The sequence below is a fragment of the Dendrobates tinctorius genome, unplaced genomic scaffold (assembly GCF_039654945.1).
Source record: "Dendrobates tinctorius isolate UK_male_01 unplaced genomic scaffold, ASM3965494v1 ptg000083l, whole genome shotgun sequence".
NCBI lineage: Eukaryota > Metazoa > Chordata > Amphibia > Anura > Dendrobatidae > Dendrobates > Dendrobates tinctorius.
The window spans coordinates 35,012,458-35,034,259 of NW_027361751.1; the positions used below are offsets into that span (position 1 = coordinate 35,012,458).

Consider the following 21,802-nt stretch of genomic DNA (forward strand, 5'->3'; position numbering starts at 1 on the left):
TAAAAATAGAATATCTTTATTAAGGCAAGTACACAGTACAGGACAAAGACAGTGTGGAATGGTGCATAAAAACAACCCACGCAGTGTGAACTGCAGAACAGACCCACCTCAGGAACTCATCATATTATATTCCAAAACAGAACAAATATATATATAGGAAATGCATCTATGGTCATCTAAATACCTTCATGCGTCATATAAATCCCCATAAATCACAGCATCAGTATGAGCCCATGAATCACTATAGCAAAATTACCAGAGGAGCGCTACACAAGAGAAGGTCCAAATATATATGAGGTATAGGTTCCTACACAGTCCCACCATACCGAGATGAATATAATATAGCTCTAGCCTTAGTCCCAGTCAGATAGTACTTAGCTCAATTCCCACCAATTTCAGAATTACAAACCGGAAGCAGTATAATCTCACCAAAATAGGTCGGTAGGTCGGAGAGTCCTGAGGGGGTCCGTGCGTCTGCCCCGACGCGCGTTTCGGATGCTCGTCCTTCGTCAGGGGGCGTGGTAAACAGCGAGACCGGGAAGTTTAAAAAGGCCGTGGACCGGAAGTCCGACCGGAAGTGACGCATCCGCAGTCATGAAGACCAGGGATGTGAGGCGGCGCCAGCGTCTATCAGCGCGCGCCAAGGTATAGAACGGCACCATGGCAACGCGCCGATCACAGACGCCAGAGGCCGCGTCACAGCCCCAGACCATGACACGCATGCGTGCTGGTCAGGACAGATCATGTGGGTCAAACTAAAATCAATAACAATTAGCACAGGGAAAATTTCTAATCATAAAAGGGACATAATGTTTGGAAAGGACATAGGGATAATCCGAATCAATGAATCAGTTTGAAAATACCAAGGGGCATATAAGATATAATAAATGGCCGTTTATATGTATTCTAATAAATATATCAGTAGCAGCATACATATACTTTTGCCCATTAGTCACACATACCATGTATAGAGTGGCCCTATGCACATATGCACTCTGATAGACATATCTATAACGATATATATATAGTTTAAGCCACATTAACCATATATATCATATGAGGCACACCAATACACATGTTATTACTACTAAATAATGTTTGCCTGTGTACAAATTACTAAACATCACTTTAAGGATAAATATACCATAAATAATATATGTTGTGCCAGCCACAAACGAATAAAGACTATATAGTATATTATGGAACAAGCAGATTCATAGATCAATCCTATTTCCCTTACATTAGATAACAATAATACAGTACATATTTGTCCCATACATAAAGGAGATAAATATAAATGTCCATGCAAAAAATTGTTTAATCAATCCCATGTATTGCCTCTAATGGTTCATTGGTTATCATAAGACAATACTTGTACAAGTACGACAGGGATAAACATGTATACTAGATTATAGATACAACATGTTGGTATATGGCCCGCGTAGATCAAGGTGTAAAAGGTCCACGGATCCGGCTCCCGATGTAACACAGCATAATAAACTAAAGGCCTAAAAGTGAGAAATATAAAATAAAATAAAAATTAATAACAGCCAGATAAAAACAATCACACAAACGTGGATGGCTAGATGCACAGAATGATACAGCCAGCAGGTGATCATAGAAAAGACGCAAAATTAAGGCATTCATTTAACCCATTCGGATGGACCGTATTTAAGGTCCATATCCATCTTGCCTCACACTGGGCTAGACGTAATGAAAGCCTACCTCCCCGAATGCCGAAGTTCAAACTATCAATCCCTCTAACTCTGAATAACTTGCTATCACACTGGTGATGTAACTTAAAGTGCTTAGGTATGGTCTTAAGCATTGAAACATCATTTTCATTCGCCGCAGCCTGTATACCCAACACGTGCTCCCTGACCCTAACTTTTAGTTGACGTATGGTCAATCCCACATAGATCAGGGAGCACGGACAGGTGGCGTAGTATATCACATATTTTGATAAGCAAGTGATTCTCTTTTGGATTTTGAATACCTTGGTACCAGATGAGTCCATAAATGTATCACTACGATCGATATTGGTACAATCCACACATTGTCCACAGGTGAAACACCCTTTTCGTGGGGTACCACTGCTCAAAAATGTCAATGGTGGATCGGTCTCGTAATGGCTCCTAATTAGATGTCCCCGCAGATTCTTTGCCCTACGATATGCGATGCTGGTAGTGTTGAGCATTCCGATACCGCAAGTATCGGGTATCGGCCGATACTTGCTGTATCGGAATTCCGATACCGACTTCCGATATTTTTTCAATATCGGAATTCGGCATCGGAATCGGAAGTTCAAAGTTGATTGACAGACTGACGTCATCATGATGCGCGGTGTGTGCGCATCATGATGCGCCGTCATTTCGGGCCTTCCGGGGGTCTCTGCCGGCCTGCAGAAATTCCCACACAGCAATGGCATAAAGTGAGACTAGGGACTTTTTTTTTTTTTAAGTGGCGGAGGAATACAGTGCGGAAGGATACCTACCTTCCGTCATTGGATTCCTGCAGCCCGTAGAGAACGGCAGCAACAGCTGATGCTGCAGTTCTCTACCCAAGATCGTCGTGGGACACACTCGTGGACTGCTTCGGATCGTGGGTGAGTATTTTTGTGGTTTGTTATGTTAATATTTATTCCGGAAAAGACAATGGCTTCGGGGAACAATGTGACAAGTATTGGTAAGTATGTTACTCTATGTTATATGTACTGTATGTCTATGTATGTATTGTATGAATGTATTGTATGTATGTAGTATATATGTGGCATGTATGTAGCATGTAGTATGTATGTAGTATGTATGTAGCATGCATGTAGCATGCAGTATGTATGTAGCATGCAGTTAGTATATATGTAGTATGTATGTGGTATGTATGTAGCATGTAGTATGTATGTAGCATGCATGTAGTATATATGTAGTATGTATGTAGCATGTAGTATGTAGCATGCATGTAGTATGTATGTAGCATGCATGTAGTATGTATGTAGTATGTATGTAGCATGTAGTATGTATGTAGCATGTATGTAGCATGCATGTAGTATGTATGTAGCATGCATGTAGTATGTATATGGTATGTATGTAGCATGTAGTATGTATGTAGCATGCATGTAGTATATATGTGTTATGTATGTGGTATGTATGTAGCATGCATGTAGCATGCATGTAGTATGTATGTAGCATGCATGTAGTATGTATGTAGTATGTATGTAGCATGTAGTATGTATGTAGCATGTATGTAGCATGCATGTAGTATGTATGTAGCATGCATGTAGTATGTATATGGTATGTATGTAGTATGTATGTAGCATGCATGTAGTATATATGTGTTATGTATGTGGTATGTATGTAGCATGCATGTAGCATGCATGTAGTATGTATGTAGTATATATGTAGTATGTATGTAGCATGTAGTATGTATGTAGCATGCATGTAGTATATATGTAGTATGTATGTAGCATGTAGTATGTATGTAGCATGCATGTAGTATGTATGTAGCATGCATGTAGTATATATGTAGTATGTATGTAGCATGCATGTAGTATATATGTGTTATGTATGTAGCATGTAGCATGCATGTAGCATGCATGTAGTATGTATGTAGTATATATGTGGTATGTATGTAGCATGCATGTAGTATACATGTAGTATGTATGTTGCATGTAGTATTTATGTAGTATGAATGTAGCATGTATGTAGTATGAATGTAGCATGTATGTAGTATGCATGTTGTATGTATGTAGCATGTAATTTTTTTTTTTTTTTTTTACATTTAACACATTAGCCGGATGATGGGACTACTACTGTCCCATCATTGGCTAATGTGTCAATCACTGTCATGGTAGCAGGCATCGCCCGATGGGACTTGTAGTCCCATCGGACGATGCCTGCACAGACCCCCGGAGCCTGCACAGCCCCCCGGCAGGCTGGCACAGCCCCCCGGCAGGCCGGCACAGCCCCCCGGCAGGCCGGCACAGCCCCCCGGAGCCTGCACAGACCACCGGCAGGCCGGCACAGCCCCCCGGCAGGCCGGCACAGCCCCCCGGCAGGCCGGCACAGCCCCCCGGAGCCTGCACAGACCACCGGCAGGCCGGCACAGACCACCGGAGCCTGCACAGACCCCCTGGCAGGCCGGCACAGCCCCCCGAAAGGCCCGTACAGACCCCAGAGAGGCTGTACAAGGGCAGGAAAGAGTTTTTCTTATTCCGATACCGGAAGTCCCATAGACTTGAATGGGACTTCCGGTATCGGAATCGGTGATACCGATACTTTTTTTAAAGATCGGCCGATACCATCCGATACGATACTTTGAAGTATCGGACGGTATCGCTCAACTCTAGATGCTGGGCTTTTTAGGTAACATTTTGGCCATTATTGGATCAGCTAACAAAATAGGCCAGGACCTTTCCAATATCTTCCTGACCCTATCTGATTGGGAGTGAAAGGTAGTTACAAATCTCAATCGATCTTCTTTAGATGGAGAGACATCAGTCTTATATAAAAGGGAATTACGCGTACTGTGCTTTGCACGATTGTATGCTTTTTTAATTGATCTATGACTGTAACCCCTCTCCCGAAAACGCTGTTTTAAATCTTTGGCCTGTATTTCATAGTCGACATCAGTCGAACAAATACACCTTAGGCGCAAAAATTGTCCTGTCGGAACTGATCTAATCATATGGCCGGGATGTGAGGAGGAGGCATGCAACAACGAGTTCGTAGAGGTCGGTTTTCTAAAGATGTTGGTCTGAATCAAATCATGATCATCCCTCCTGAGTAGAACATCCAAGAATTCAATTTTATTCTCATTATACGCAAAGGTCAGCTTGATGTTCAGCATGTTGTCATTAAGCTGTCGGAAAAATTGTCCCAGCAGATGGCTAGGACCCTGCCAGATCAAGAACACGTCATCTATGTACCTCGTCCATAAAAGGACGCGGTCCATAGATGCGTGTAGATCTGACTGGAAGAGATCCCTCTCCCACAGACCCAGGAACAGATTTGCATAGGAGGGCGCATAGGCCACCCCCATGGCTGTCCCCTGGGTCTGCAGGAAGAAGGACCCCTTAAAGACGAAAAAATTGTGCGTAAGTGCGAATTCGAGCATCTCCAGTACAAAGCGTTGTAAACCCATAGACATACTGGAAATATTAAGAAAAAATAAGATAAGTTCCTTTGGGGGTCTAGTTTCCAAAATGGTGTCATTTGTGGGGGGTTTCCACTGTTTAGGTACATTAGGGGCTCTCCAAAGGCAACATGACACCCGCAAGGGAATTCAATCAAAGTCTGCATTCCAAAACGTCACTATTTTCCTTCCGAGCCCCGACGTGTGCCGATACAGTAGTTTTCTCCCACATATGGGGTATCAGCGTACTCAGGACAAATTGGACGACAACATTTGGGGTCCAATTTCTCCTGTTACCCTTGGGAAAATAAAAAAATGGGGACTAAAAGATCATGTTTGTTCAAAAAATACGATTTTTTTATTTTCACGCCTGGGCGTTATAAACTTCTGTGAAGCACTGGGGGGTTCAAAGTGCTCACCACACATCTAGATAAGTTCCTTGGGGGGTCTAGTTTCCAAAATGGTGTCATTTGTGGGGGGTTTTCACTGTTTTGGTACATCAGGGGCTTTCCAAACGCGACATGGTGTCCGATCTCAATTCCAGCCAAAAATGTCAAATGGCGCTGCTTCCCTTCCGAGCTCTGCTATGTGCCCAAATAGTGGTTTACCCCCACATGGGGGGTATCAGCGTACTCAGGACAAATTGCACAATAACTTTTAGGGTCCTGTTACCCTTGTAAAGATAAGAATTGAGGGTGAAAAGATCATTTTTGTGGAAAAAATATGATTTTTTAATTGTACGGCTGTACGTTATAAACTTCTGTGAAGCCCTTGGGGGTTCAAAGTGCCCACCACACATCTAGATAAGTTCCTTGGGGGGTCTAGTTTCCAAAATGGTGTCATTTGTGGTGGGTTTCCACTGTTTAGGCACATCAGGGGATTTCCAATCGCGACATGGTGTCCGATCTCAATCCCAGCCAAAAAAGTCAAATGGCGCTGCTTCCCTTCTGAGCTCTGCCATGCGCCCAAATAGTCATTTACACCCACATATGGGGTATCAGCGTTCTCAGGACAAATTGCACAATAACTTTTATGGTCCTGTTACCCTTGGGAAAATAAAAATTGGGGGTGAAAAAAACTTTTTTTTGGAAAAAATATGATTTTTTAATTGTACCGCTGTACGTTATAAACTTCTGTGAAGCCCTTGTGGGTTCAAAGTTCTCACCACATAACTAGATAAGTTCCGTGTGGGGTCTAGTTTCCAAAATGGGGTCACTTGTGGGGGGTTTCCACTGTTTAGGTACATCAGGGGCTCTCCAAACGCCCCTGACGAAGGACGAGCATCCGAAACGCGCGTCGGGGCAGACGCACGGACCCCCCTCAGGACTCTCCAACCTACCGACCTATTTTGGTGAGATTATACTGCTTCCGGTTTGTAATTCTGAAATTGGTGGGAATTGAGCTAAGTACTATCTGACTGGGACTATGGCTAGAGCTATATTATATTCATCTCGGTATGGTGGGACTGTGTAGGAACCTATACCTCATATATATTTGGACCTTCTCTTGTGTAGCGCTCCTCTGGTAATTTTGCTATAGTGATTCATGGGCTCATACTGATGCTGTGATTTATGGGGATTTATATGACCATAGATGCATTTCCTATATATATATTTGTTCTGTTTTGGAATATAATATGATGAGTTCCTGAGGTGGGTCTGTTCTGCAGTTCACACTGCGTGGGTTGTTTTTATGCACCATTCCACACTGTCTTTGTCCTGTACTGTGTACTTGCCTTAATAAAGATATTCTATTTTTACACTGGATCTGTAGTCGCATTTTAGTGGTTTTTCCACCCCTTTGGTATAAAGATAGGGTGCGCAGATCGCATGCGTCCATGTGCGATAGTAGGCGGAGATGACCGGAAGGGGTGGGCAGGGAGCCGGCAGGGGGTGGGGCTTAGCAGTGCCGTGCGCTGCGTAGAATAAACGCTAGTGTGAAACTAGCCTCAGATCCATCTTGCAGCTGGATAAAGCAGCAAAAGACGAGGATTTCATCTGTGTAGTGTGTCTATATATAGAAATCCCATGAGACACGCCGATTGGGTGTCTGGTGTAAAGGAAAAGCTACTGGAGAAGCTTTGGAAATATCGAATGCATGCCAGAAACAGCGCAAACGCATGCAGAAATGCATACAAACGCATGCACATGCATTGTTTTTTTGCCGTCATGCGTAAGATGATGGGGATAAAATAACTCTGCGTAAACATGCATTTTTGCATGCGTTTGCGCATGCAGATGATACACTGCGCACAGAAACGCTAATGTGAACCTAGCCTTAGAGAACATTTCAGAATTTTTGTTCATAATATTCTGATATCAAGGTATTATCAGTGTCACGTTAAACCTATCTTATTTACATTACCTGCATTATTAATACTTTTAAAACCAAAGGAAAAACAATGTATGTATATACCCTAATGAAAATCAATAAGTAAAAAAGCAAGTGCATTAAATAACATAGGGTACTTGGTAAACACTATTTTGATCAAAAAAGTATAAAGCTGTCCCACCACGGCAAGGTGTACCCATTTGAGACAGTAACTACACTAACGGTTAAAACCTACCTAGTGTGAATAGTAGCAGAGTCTCTGGGTCCCAAACGGACACCCAGCTTCAGAGGGACTATAAGTGAACTACACAGCTCAGTAGAAAGGAGGCCACACCCTATTTGTACTGAATACAAAAATGCTGAAGAAAAAACAAAAAAACTGAACTGGAGTAGACTTGAATGACATGCATGATGTAAAAGCATGTTCACACTGGCCATAAGAGCAAGCAAAACCAAAGGAAAAACAATGTGTGTATATACCCTAATGAAAATCAATAAGTAAAAAAGCAAGTGCATTAAATAACATTAAATGCTCTTTTGGCCAGTGTGAACATGCTTTTACATCATGCATGTCATTCAAGTCTACTCCAGTTCAGTTTTTTTGTTTTTTCTTCAGCATTTTTGTATTCAGTACAAATAGGGTGTGGCCTCCTTTCTACTGAGCTGTGTAGTTCACTTATAGTCCCTCTGAAGCTGGGTGTCCGTTTGGGACCCAGAGACTCTGCTACTATTCACACTAGGTAGGTTTTAACCATTAGTGTAGTTACTGTCTCAAATGGGTACACCTTGCCGTGGTGGGACAGCTTTATACTTTTTTGATCAAAATAGTGTTTACCAAGTACCCTATGTTATTTAATGCACTTGCTTTTTTACTTATTGATTTTCATTAGGGTATATACATACATTGTTTTTCCTTTGGTTTTGCTTGCTCTTATGGCCAGTGTGAACATGCTTTTACATCATGCATGTCATTCAAGTCTACTCCAGTTCAGTTTTTTTGTTTTTTCTTCAGCATTTTTGTATTCAGTACAAATAGGGTGTGGCCTCCTTTCTACTGAGCTGTGTAGTTCACTTATAGTCCCTCTGAAGCTGGGTGTCCGTTTGGGACCCAGAGACTCTGCTACTATTCACACTAGGTAGGTTTTAACCGTTAGTGTAGTTACTGTCTCAAATGGGTACACCTTGCTGTGGTGGGACAGCTTTATACTTTTTTGATCAAAATAGTGTTTACCAAGTACCCTATGTTATTTAATGCACTTGCTTTTTTACTTATTGATTTTCATTAGGGTATATACATGCATTGTTTTTCCTTTGGTTTTGCTTGCTCTTATGGCCAGTGTGAACATGCTTTTACATCATGCATGTCATTCAAGTCTACTCCAGTTCAGTTTTTTTGTTTTTTCTTCAGCATTTTTGTATTCAGTACAAATAGGGTGTGGCCAGCTTTCTACTGAGCTGTGTAGTTCACTTATAGTCCCTCTGAAGCTGGGTGTCTGTTTGGGACCCAGAGACTCTGCTACTATTCACACTAGGTAGGTTTTAACCGTTAGTGTAGTTACTGTCTCAAATGGGTACACCTTGCCGTGGTGGGACAGCTTTATACTTTTTTGATCAAAATAGTGTTTACCAAGTACCCTATGTTATTTAATGCACTTGCTTTTTTACTTATTGATTTTCATTAGGGTATATACATACATTGTTTTTCCTTTGGTTTTGCTTGCTCTTATGGCCAGTGTGAACATGCTTTTACATCATGCATGTCATTCAAGTCTACTCCAGTTCAGTTTTTTTGTTTTTTCTTCATTATTAATACTTTTATGAGCAAGCTCAGCATCTATGACCACCATTTTTGAGGTCATCTTTACCGATACTAGCTGTCTCCATGTGGGCCAGCGACTTTATCATAGTGGGATTAGAATTTTGACATATATGGCGCACTGCCATTTTATTTTCATCTCTTTTACCTCACCTGTATTCACACCTCTACATCTGGTTATAATAAAGCATAACAGGGGAAGAGATGGCGAGCTGCCAGTGAGGTAGTACCAGATCAGTTTATTAGATAGGGTACACTAAGATTTTTTGGTTAAATATTCAGACTAAAACTATGCACATAGGACCTGTTTACATGATCCTTTGGGTAGTCCTGTTCACCTTGGAGTGACAATATATTGTGTAGCCCAGGTAAAAACTTTTTAATATTGTATGTTACACTGGCGTATTGGTGTTTTTTAGTCTTTGTCAAAATAAAAACTTTTAAGACATTATATGCTCTCATGTGTTAAATTTACTTCCCTTTTGTTAATCTAATACTTCATACTAGTCTCCAAGGGAGCCCAAATTTTTGCATCGCACATTTTCCTTTTTGCAATTTTTAAAATGTAAAACATGGTGATATATTTATTTTCTATGCCTAAAATACAAATGAAATGTGTCATTTTTACCTTTGGGCCTTTTAGAGATCATTTCACCTTCATCTTCCTTAACTGTTCACAATAACAGTAATTTTGACCAGGGGTGCCCAATCATTTACATGCCACTGTATAGTCCATAGGCAGCTTCCTGTGATGATGGCTGACTCTACATCTTTACCGATCACAGAGCGAACTGCTCTCTCTCCTCCTGTGGTAGGGGGCTGGGTTGGGGGGGTGGTCCACTGCTTACCACGTCCAGACGACACAGACACCAGGCGATGCAAAGACGAGACGGAGGCAGATTTCAGTTGTAACAGATCCGGGTTTATTGGCCGTCCTCCTGACGACCATAGCCATGCACCGCAGTTCCTTTACAGTTCTCCGTTTCCAGGCCCGGGTACCTTCACCTTTCCTTCTGTCGAAGTGACGTCCCTCGCGGATCTTTCGCTGGGGCTGTCCTAGACCAATCTACCGCCAGCGCTTCACCTGCCTGAGGTTGTCGTCCAATCGGTACCCCCGGGGCCTCGTCTGTTCTGCGGCCACCCCCCAACTGTCTTTTCCTATCAGTCCCCTGGTCGAACTCTTCCACTGTTCTCAGTCTTCTGTCCTGAGTCTTCTCCTCCTGATCTCCTCCCGGGACTAGCCTAACCTGGAACCCTAACCTGTCCTATTTATCCCCTCTCTCACTGGAAATTTCCCTCCTGGGTTCCTATCTCCCCCCCATGACTAAGCAGTTTCTTAAGCTGTAAGCTGATGTCAAGTCCTGAACTACACTCCCCCCTGCCATCTTGTGGTCAATTCTAGGTACTGCACTCCCTTTTCTATCTTTCCCAGCTGTTACCCTTCTGTCATTGCCAATCTCTGTCTATAGTGCACAAACCGTCCCCTCCTACTTCCAGTCAAGTCTGTCCATCAAGTCACCTTCCCCACACTCCTGCCTGACACTGATCTATGTGATCAGTGCCAAGGAGAGAATGCTTACTTTGATGTGAATGGAGGCTACATGAGTTAAACAGCTTACGAACCTTCCACCAGGTTAACGCCATGACTTTTCAGGTCCTTGAATTAATTGGGTGGAAGGTCCTTCAGCTGCCTTGCTCATACAGCTTCTATTCAGGTCCAGATCATGAACAGCAAGATGTGGAAATGTATAGTGTGTGTGTGTGTGTGTGTGTGTGTGTGTGTGTGTGTGTGTGTGTGTGTGTGTGTGTGTGTGTGTAGCAGAGTTGTTCATGTCTGTAAATGTACATGTTCCATAGCTGTGTATCTGTAAATGTACATGTTTCAGAGTTGTGTGTGTCTGTTAAATGTGCATGTAGCAGAGCTGTGTGTCTCTATACGTGCATGTAGCAGAGCTGTGTGTGTCTATACGTACATATGTAGCTGAGCTGTGTATATATATATAATATGTATACATAAATAGGTCCATATGAAGCAGAAATGTGTTTTTCTGTATGTGCATATGAAGCAGACCTGTGTATATGTATATGTGCATATGTAGCAGAGCCGTGTGTCTATATGTATATATGTAGCAGAGCTGTGTTTTTCTGTATGCTCATATGTAGCAGAGCTGTGTGCATATGTGATTATGTAGTAGAGCTGTGTTTCTATATGTGCATGTGTAGCAGAGCTGTGTGTGTCTATATATGCATATATAACTGATCTGTGTGTGTCTATATGTGCATATGTAGCAGTGCTGTGTGTCTATATGTGCATATGAGGCAGATCTGTGTGTGTCTATATGTGCATATGTGGCAGTGCTAGATGTATGTATGTAACACAACTGTGTATAATACCTACTACAGAGAAACACTAACAATAGATTTATTACTTCTCTAATCTAACGTAGTGCATTAAAATTAGTGATAATAACCCCTCCACTTACATCTTCAGAGAAGAGTAAATTAATTGTTTTTCTATTTTCTGCTGTCTAAACCTGGAATGTGTCTTATGGTTACAGTCTAAAAAAAATGGTAACTTTTTGCATCAATTAACTGGTTTTCAAGATGTCTGCTTGTCTTAGTAGAGCAAAAACAGTTATGTATCAGAGTTTATAACTTGTATTGATCACACAAGCTGGGAAACAATGAAGCTTTTTTGTAATGACAGCAAGCACATATCTATGATGGTCGATAATTGAAAACCATGATGAACTGATACCAAATGTACAGCTCTGGCAAAAATTAAGAGACCACTTTCAAATGTTCAGTTTGTCTGATTTCTCTTTATAGGTATATTTTTGCGTAAATTGTAAATTGTTCTTTTAGTCTACAAACTTCTGACCACATGTCTCCGAATTTCCAAGCAATACATTTTGTTTTGTTTTTTTCTGAAAAGGAGAAATGGTCAAAATTTAAAAATATCCCCAGTACTTTCAGACCTCAAATAATGCAAAGAAAACAAGTTCATAATCATTTAGAAACAACAATACTAATGTTTTAACTCAGGAAGAGTTCTAAAATCAATATTTTGTGGAATAACCATGATTTTTAATCACAGCTTTCATGCGTCTTGGCATGCTTGCCACCAGTCTTTCACACTGCTTCTGGCACAAAAATGTAAGCAGTTCTTCTTTAGGGATGGGCGAATCCTAAATAACTCGGAATCGCTAGACTCTAACGAGTCCGAGTGCAGGACTCGCTACTCGTTGCGAGTCTAGCGAGTCCAATGTTAATTAATGGGGAAGCGAGTTTGCAGCGATTCCTCTGCTGCTGGACCCGGATTGACTGTCAAAAATGATCCTACAGTGATAGCGAGTTAGCAAAACTCTGAATGCTCTCGGATTTAAACTCTGAAAGCAAAACTCGGATTTAAACTCTGAAAGCAAAACTCTGATTTAAACTCTGAAAGCAAAACTCGGATTTAAACTCTGAAAGCAGAAAGCATTGATCTGAGAATCTGAGTAGAATACAAAACGGACCAAAATTAGGATTGCCATTGATTTACTTTGGACTCGTTACTGTGCGAGTAATCGCTTGGAAACTCGCAGAGTACCGAGTCCTGCGAGTCCCCTACTACTCGAGAGTAACGAGTCCTAACGAGTAGATTCGCCCATCCCTATTCTTCTTTGTTTCATGACTTGTGAATATCCATCATCCTCTTGATTACATTCCAGAGGTTTTCAATGGGGTTGAGGTCTAGAGATTGGGCTGCCCATGACAGGGTTTTGATGTGGTGGTCTCTTAATTTTTGCCAGAGCTGTTTATTGGAAAATTTTCAATTATATGATAAAATAACATTTATTTGCTAAAACCAGAATACCCCTTCACTTTATGCATGAAGCACTGATCAGCTTCCTGAAAATAACCCAAATCATCTAATACTTGATTACACCTAAATGCTTTACATTACAGATTCTTCAAATTTACTAAATGCTTTCTTGCTGCTGAATGCTGATTTTACATTTTATTTACTTTCAGCAAATTGAGTAAATCAGCATTGGGACGTCTTTCGTGTGTGATATCTTTCAGACTCCTGCCATTATAAATGAGAAGTATTTATCACATCACAAACACACCTGGGAAGGAACTCTAAAACCAAAAAAACTGAATTGGAGTACATTTGAATGACATGCATGATGTAAAAGCATGTTCACATTGGCCATAAAAGCAAGCAAAACCAAAGGAAAAAACAATGTGTGTATATACCCTACCTATACTCTACTGTGCTGTGTAGTTCACTTATAGTCCCTCTGAAGCTGGGTGTCCATTTGGGACCCAGAGACTCTGCCACTATTCACACTAGGTAGGTTTTAACCGTTGGTGTAGTTACTGTCTCAAATGGGTACACCTTGCCGTGGTGGGACAGCTTTATACTTTTTTTTATCAAAATAGTTTTTACCAAGTACCCTATGTTATTTAATGCACTTGCTTTTTTACTTATTTATTTTCATTAGGGTATACACACACATTGTTTTTTCCTTTGGTTTTGGGAAGGAATTCTGTAGAATGCTAGTTGTTATCTGGGCTTCTGTTTTGTAGGAAATTGGCGACGTTCCACTTTACAAATTATTACAATTTAAATTGAAAGAAGTAGATGTGCTCTGAAAATTCTTTATTAGCCGTGTTGGCAAGCCTTAACTTACCGAAATGTTGGCTTGTTTCACCAAATTAGTTTCTGTAAAAATGTAACCACATTTTTCACATTCTGTCTTTGGACTGTCCGGCCAAATCATCACTAATGAGTGTATATTAAAGGAAGGTACTATTAAAAATAATGGAGCCATTGCTAAAATAGCCCTTAGAAAAAGTTTGCCCTTATATATATTTCATTAATTTCTGGTTTCTTGGTTGGACTCACTGCTCATCACTACAAGGGAATGTACACTCACTGGCCACTTTATTAGGTACACCATGCTAGTAAGGGGTTGGACCCCCTTTTGCCTTCAGAACTGCCTCAATTCTTCGTGGCAGAGATTCAACAAGGTGCTGGAAGCATTCCTCAGAGATTTTGGACCATATTGACATGATGGCATCACACAGTTGGCGCAGATTTGTCGGCTGCACATCCCTGATGCGAATCTCCCGTTCCACCACATCCCAAAGATGCTCTATTGGATTGAGATCTGGTGACTGAGGAGGCCATTTGAGTACAGTAAACTCATTGTCATGTTCAAGAAACCAATCTGAGATGATTCGAGCTTTATGACATGGCGCATTATCCTGCTGAAAGTAGCCATCAGATGTTGGGTACATTGTGGTCATAAAGGGATGGACATGGTCAGCAACAATACTCAGGTAGGCTGTGGTGTTGCAACGATGCTCAATTGGTACCAAGGGGCCATAAGAGTGCCCAGAAAAAATTCCCCACACCATGACACCACCACCACCAGCCTGAACCGTTGATACAAGGCAGGATGGATCCATGCTTTCATGTTGTTTACGCCAAATTCTGACCCTACCATCCGAATGTCGCAGCAGAAATCGAGACTCATCAGACCAGGCAACGTTTTTCCAATCTTCTACTGTCCAATTTCGATGAGCTTGTGCAAATTGTAGCCTCAGTTTCCTGTTCTTAGCTGAGAGGAGTGGTACCCAGTGTGGTCTTCTGCTGCTGTAGCCCATCTGCCTCAAAGTTCGACGCACTGTGCGTTCAGAGATGCTCTTCTGCCTACCTTGGTTGTAACGGGTGGCAATTTGAGTCACTGTTGCCTTTCTATCAGCTCGAACCAGTCTGCCCATTCTCCTCTGACCTCTGGCATCAACATGGCATTTCCGGCCACAGAACTGCCGCTCACTGGATTTTTTTTCTTTTTCGGACCATTCTCTGTAAACCCTAGAGATGGTTGTGCATGAAAATCCCAGTAGATCAGCAGTTTCTGAAATTCTCAGACCAGCCCTTCTGGCACCAACAATCATGCCACGTTCAAAGGCACTCAAAACACCTTTCTTCCCCATACTGATGCTCGGTTTGAACTGCAGGAGATTGTCTTGACCATGTCTACATGCCTAAATGCACTGAGTTGCCGCCATGTGATTGGCTGATTAGAAATTAAGTCTTAACACACAGTTGGTCAGGTGTACCTAATAAAGTGGCCAGTGAGTGTATACCCATTAGGCTCTGTTAGTGTGACAATGGAGGAGAGAGACTAATGCAAGTAGTAGGTAACCCCTAAGATAAAAGTGCCATACTTGTTTACATAAGTTGATAAAAGACATAAAGTCCATTGAGTTCAAACTTTCTTGTCAAATTATACATTCTCCAACACAATATTATTTATTACCCACCAGAGGTGGATTTCCCATAAGGCCAACCTTTTAATTTCCTTGAGAGAGTCTTTTCCACTTTGCTTTTATTATTTTACATTTAACGCACTGTTTGTCTTTGTAGGCTGGTTTCACATTTGCCTCTGTGCAAGCATTTGCTCCGCACAGATCTGCATGCGTCATGCATACATATCTTTAACATGGTGTATGCAGGGACATGCGTTTGCATGAAAACGCGTACGCATGCTTCCGATGCACAGACTCCGGGACGCGTGCGGCGCATGAATTAGAATTTCCGGTCCTATTTCTATTTATAATGACGAGACCTCTCAGTATGCACTCCCTTTTGAGAGGTGTGGGTGCAACCTTTTACGACGGGTAAGCAGTAATAATTTATTGTAGCATGTGTGCCTGGTGCTTTTGAGACTGATGTTTTTGATTTCTCCTCACCAGTTTTCCTACGCATATTGCGTATATTGAATATACATTTGATCCTGCCCCCTTTGGTTGATTTGTCATCCATTCCTCTCCCTGGCCTACCGGCATGTCTCCTCGGTATTTCCCTCTATATACTACATTGTTGGTTAATAAATTTATATGTGGTAATTAAAATGTATGTTTTTTATCTGGTGAGTTGTCGCATCTACTCCGTTCTCTAGTTTGCTACATTTCCGGGAGTATTTCTCTCTATTTACCTCACTTGGTGATTACATTTTGCTATGTGATTATTGTTATAACAGTATTATTTATTTCCCACCAGAGGTGGATTTCCCATATGGCCAACCTAGCCTAGGGCGCAGCAGTTAGGGGGCGTGTATACAGAAGAAATAACAAGCAAATATTTACAAATTTTTCAGTATTACTTTGAAAAGGCAATATAAAATAATGTTTTTTTTTGTTCTATCCATATACAGTATATTAAATAAATTGAGCAGTACACTTACCGTATATATACAGTGGGTATGGAAAGTATTCAGACTCCTTTAAATTTTTCACTCTTGGTTTCATTGCAGCCATTTGGTAAATTCAAAAAAGTTCATTTTTTTTCTTATTAATGTGCACTCTGCACCCCATCTTGACTGAAAAAAAACTGAAATGTAGAATTTTTTACAAATTTATTAAAAGAAAAAAATGAAATATCACATGGTCATAAGTATTCAGACCCTTTGCTCAGTATTGAGTAGAAGCACCCTTTTGAGCTAGTACAGCTATGTGTCTTCTTGGGAATCATGCTACTGTAATAATGTGGTCGAACGTTCCCTGCTGTCCATCCTCACATGGTGTCCGCAGCTGAAGGAATTATGACACACACCAGTCTCGGGGATAACAGTTGCTTTTACTTCAGCAGGAATGGGAATTATAACTTGGAACAAATAAGGAACAGTCTCTCATGGGTAGTCCACGGCAATTGCAGTTCACACTTAGATACTGAGATGTGATTGGGGTCTGGAGCTTTAAGAGCACTGGACAGTGTCTTTTGGTAGTTTACAGAAGGAGGTAGATGCAGCAATTAGAGGTTATAGACCTGTACTCGGTGTTAACTCCACAGTGTGTCACGGCATGTGCGCAAGTACTTATAGGTGAATATGAAAACTGTGGTGAATCCAGTCGGAAAGACTTTAGAATGATGTCTATACAGGTTAGAGAGAGAACTCAGGCTCTTAGGCCTGCAGGAGATCCTGAGGTAAAAAAAACAATCTCCACATGTTTTCTGCTCTCCCTGAAGACTAAAGAGCATTCTTAGACTTGCCTGGAAAAACAGCTCCTCCTATTGACCATGTGACTAGGAGCTGGCCAATAGGACACCGAATTCACATCTCAGATCCTTACAAAACAATAATTATGAGTCATTGTACACTTTCACCATTAAATGGTGCCAGAACACAGAAAATGAGAAATGCTTTGCATCTAAAATGGAGGTGACTAGAAATGGAGAATTACAGCTCACAAATAATGTAGAGGGCCAGTTAGAGAGTGAGCAGTAGTGTACAGAAGCTACTCACACTTCAGTATTACTTAAAGGGATGGACACACTCTGGACTGGGTCATTTCACAACTAGTTTTTCACACCTGGATTTGGGGATCCTCTGCCATTCTTCCTTGCAGATTCTCCCCAGTTCCATCAGGTTGGATGGCGATCGTTGGTGGACAGTCATTTTCAGGTCTCTCCAGAGATGCTCAATTGGGTTTAGGTCAGGGCTTTGGCTGGATCAGTCAAGCATGGTCACAGAGTTGTTCTGAAGCCACTCCTTTGTTATTTTAGCTGTGTGCTTAGGGTCCTTGTCTTGTTGGAAGGTGAACCTTCGGACAAGTCTGAGGTCCAGAACGCTCTGGAAGAGGTTTTCATCAAGGATATCTCTGTACTTGGCCGCATTCATGTTTCCTTCAATTGCAACCAGTTGTCCTGTCCCTGCAGCTGTAAAACACCCCCATAGCATGATGCTGCCAGAGAATCTTATTTCTCATAGTCTGGGAGTCCTTCATGTGTTTTTTAGCAAACTCTATGTGAGTTTTCATATGTCTTGAGGACAATGCCCCTCCAGCCCTTCCCTAGCAGTGCCCTGGATATGTTAGTAGTATTTGGCACATTATCCATTTTAGTCTTTTCCGCCACTAATAAATACTACCTTTTCTTACATAGGACAATAGGCTTCAGTAGAAGTGATGGCCATATTATACAGTATGTACTGTTTGCATCTCATGAGTGGTGCATGTAATAAATTGCTATGTCCTTGGTTATTAGCTAGAACACTAAAAGACTGTACAAATGAGAATCTTATGTCTAGTGATGATCAATTGATATGTGAGGCTGAACTCCTTTAGCTGACTGGTGTCTCATAACTCAAGTGTTGTTAGTTGATTAGATTGAAGCCCATATAATCTGAAACCACTTGGCAAAGCACCATTTAATACTGGCAATGTCAATAATACAAATAATTCATAGTCACCAGAAGAACGTCATTAGTCCGGTGTGCAAAATACTGCAAAATGGCTTAAACTTTTTGGCAGATTTTAATGTTTCAAAGAAAGACCAGTGAATGTGATCTATAATGCAGTGCTAACATACTCTGTATGTGATATTTATTAAAAGCATGGGAAATGTAATTGGACCATGGACTTTAAGATCCATGGAATATCTGGGTCTCCATCCAGGAAAGAATTTTAAAGATATTCTGAACACGGTGACCTCAAGTATATAGTACATACTACAGAACACACCTCCATACGCATTTACACTTGGAAATAAATTAGAGTTTTATGTAATTGGGGAGAGGATTTGACTGGTATAATGATTACACCGATCCCTATCCAAGGTATTGGTGCAGATCTAATCCCTCTTGTGTTCATAGAATTATAGAGTCATAGAATATTAGAGTTGAAATCGACCACCCGGGTCATTGTGTCCAAACCTCTCTCAATGAAGGATTTACTAAACCATCTCAGACCACTGTTTGAAGACTTCCATTGAAGGAGAACTCACCACCTCTTTTGGCAGCCTGTTCCACTAATTGATCACCCTCACTGTCAAAAAGTTTTTTCTAATATCTAATCTACATGGTCTCCCTTTCAGTTTCATTCCATTGCCTCTTGTGTTTCCATGTGCAAATGAGAATAAAGATGATCATTCTACAATGTGACATCCCTTCAACTATTTGTAGACAGCTACAAAGTCTCCTCTTAGCCTTCTTTTTTGCAAGCTAAACATTCCCAGCTTCTTTAACCTTTCCTGGTAGGACATAATTTGCAGTCTGCTAACTATCCTGGTAGCTCTTCTCTGAACTTACTACAGTTTTTCTATGTCTTTTTTAAAATGTGGTGCCCAAAACTGGACACAGTATTTCAGATGAGGTCTGATTAAGGAAGAGAAGAGGGGGATTGCTACTCTTAATGCATCTAAGAACTGTATTTGCCTTTTTTGCTGCTGCATCACACTGTTGACTCATGTGCAGTCTGTGTTCCATTAGTATTCCCAAGTCCTTTTCACATGCGCTGTTGCTTAGTTCTTTTCCTCCCATTAAGTAGATGTCATTTTCGATTTTTTTCTCTCAGATGTAGAATCTAGATCATCATAAGATCACTGAAAAAATGTTGAACAAAACTGGGGCTAGGACAGAACCTTATAGTACCCCATTTGAAACAATATTCCAATTGGATGTGCAACTATTTATCACCACTGTTTGAGTACAATCACTGAGCCAGTTATGAATGCTCCTAAGCATGGCCTTGTCAATTCCATACTTGTATAAAGAGAAAACCTTCTGCATAGGTAGAGAAATTGCTCTAAAGTGGCAGAATATATTAAGCCAACCCATATAAGCCAGAATATATTCCAACATTTCGGCCCTTCTGGCTTTTATCAAGGTTATCTGTATAGAATGCAAAAACATAACATAACAATGTAAGTCAAATTAAATAAAGTTAAATATATAAGTCTCAGAAATGGAAGAATTGAGTAATATACATATTGATAATATACATCTCAGCTAAATAGGCACTATTTCTATTTCTTTATTCATAGAAAATTCAAGAAAGTTTTAAAAAGTCGGCAACATCATTTTATGTGAATATTATCTGAAATATGTCGGGTAAACAACCCATTAAAGTAAATAGCATGAAAGCAAATGAAGTCAGGTGGACCATTGGTATCCAAAGGGTACTTTTCCTTTCCTTCACTGTTTGCACTCTTCAGACATTACGAAGGGCAAATTTTTACTCATCCCTGGTCCGGACATTCCCAATCAAGAGTTATTTCACTTCTGACTCATCACATGTGGTCTATTTGATCAAGTGTTCATGCAGTCTCGGATATGTTGAGGAGACCACCCAACATATCCGAGACTGCATTTGTCAACACATCTTTACAATCACAAAAAAAATATTTTAGCAATTCCATCACACTTTGTCTCTGCGGGTCACAATGTGGCAGAATTACGATTTCATGTTTTAGAAACAGTACCTTTGGCCAGACAAGGTGGCAATAGGGTTTTCAAAGTGAAGGAGAGAGAAGTCTTCTGAATACATAGGTTACAAACATTAGAAACCTATGGTCTCAATAGGAAGTATGAGATCTTTTATTGTCATTAGACTTGTATGAGCTATACTTGGTCTTCTTATACCTTTGGTTACTCACTTACAGATACTTATATAACATTTTTGTCATTTCAGGTCACTTAGAAGACCTAATCTCTTTTCAGACTTCCTTTCCATTCTTCTTCAGTCCATCTAGACACCTGTACCAAGTTACAACAGCAGGTGAAGAGCAGGCAGTAGTGGAAAGTGGAAAGCCAGATCCTCAGACAAGTGAAAAGGGGTATACATAATAAAGAAGTACAATAATCTTGAACAATACAAGTCACCGACTGGTACAGGAGTGAGGACCCTGCCCACGAGGGCTCACAATCTACAAGGAATAGGTGAGGATACAGTAGGTGAGGGTAGAGCTAGTTGTGCAGCAATTTGGTGATTACTGCAGGTTATAGGCTTGTCAGAAGAGGTAGATCTTCATGCTCCTTTTGAAGGTTTCCATGGTAGGTGAGAGTCTGATTTATTGGGATAGAGAGTTCCAGAGTAGGGGGGATGCGTGGGAGAAATCTTGTATGTGATTGTGGGAAGAGGAGATTAGAGGGGAGTAGAGAAGGAGAGCTTGTGAGGATTGAAAGTTGCATGCAGGTAAGTACTGGGAGATTAGGTCACAGATGTATGGGGGAGCCAGGTTGTGGATGGATTTGTATGTCATGATTAGGGTTTTGAAGTGGAGTCTCTGGGTAATGGGGAACGAGTAAAGTGATTGACAGGTGAATTAGCCGGGCAGCAGAGTTTAAAGTTAGGTTGGAGGGGTGCGAGAGTGTTAAGGCCCCATCTCACATAGCGAGATCGCTAGGGAGATCGCTGATGCGTCACCGATTTTGTGACGCAACAGCGATCTCGCCTGCGATCTCACTACATGTGACACATAGCGGTGACCGGCCCCCCCACTGAATATCGCTGATCGTGTTCGAATGTCCTGGGCCATTTTTTCATCATCGGGGTCCAGATGGCCAGCATGCATTGCTGTGTTTGACGCCGACGAGCGACCTCGTTGGCGACGCAGAACTCAGGGACTCAGGCTGGAATCGTTCAGAAAAGCTGCTGTGTGACAATGCACCAGCGATCCTTACCAGGTCGCATCATTGTCGGGATTGCTGGAGCGTCGTTGAAGAGATCTGCCTGTTTGGCAGCTTACTA

The 21,802-nt window shown here is 41.3% G+C and overlaps 2 long non-coding RNA genes across 3 annotated transcripts in view; one reads left to right on the forward strand and one right to left on the reverse strand.

Moving 5' to 3' along the window:
* LOC141097241 (uncharacterized) lies at positions 1–10,065 on the reverse strand. The gene is made up of 2 exons (XR_012233900.1): positions 9,903–10,065; positions 1–1,508 (listed from the first exon to the last, which is right to left on the reverse strand). It is a non-coding gene; the product is annotated as an uncharacterized lncRNA (long non-coding RNA).
* The window catches only part of LOC141097240 (uncharacterized), a 23,773-nt gene continuing 9,990 nt past the window's right edge, over positions 8,020–21,802 (forward strand). Inside the window, exons 1-2 of one of the 2 annotated variants that reach the window (XR_012233898.1) lie at positions 8,020–8,594; positions 20,744–20,991. This is a non-coding gene — a long non-coding RNA (uncharacterized lncRNA). Of the gene's footprint in view, positions 8,595–8,953; positions 8,991–20,743; positions 20,992–21,802 lie in introns of those variants that run through there. The other variant, XR_012233899.1, reaches the window with a different exon arrangement.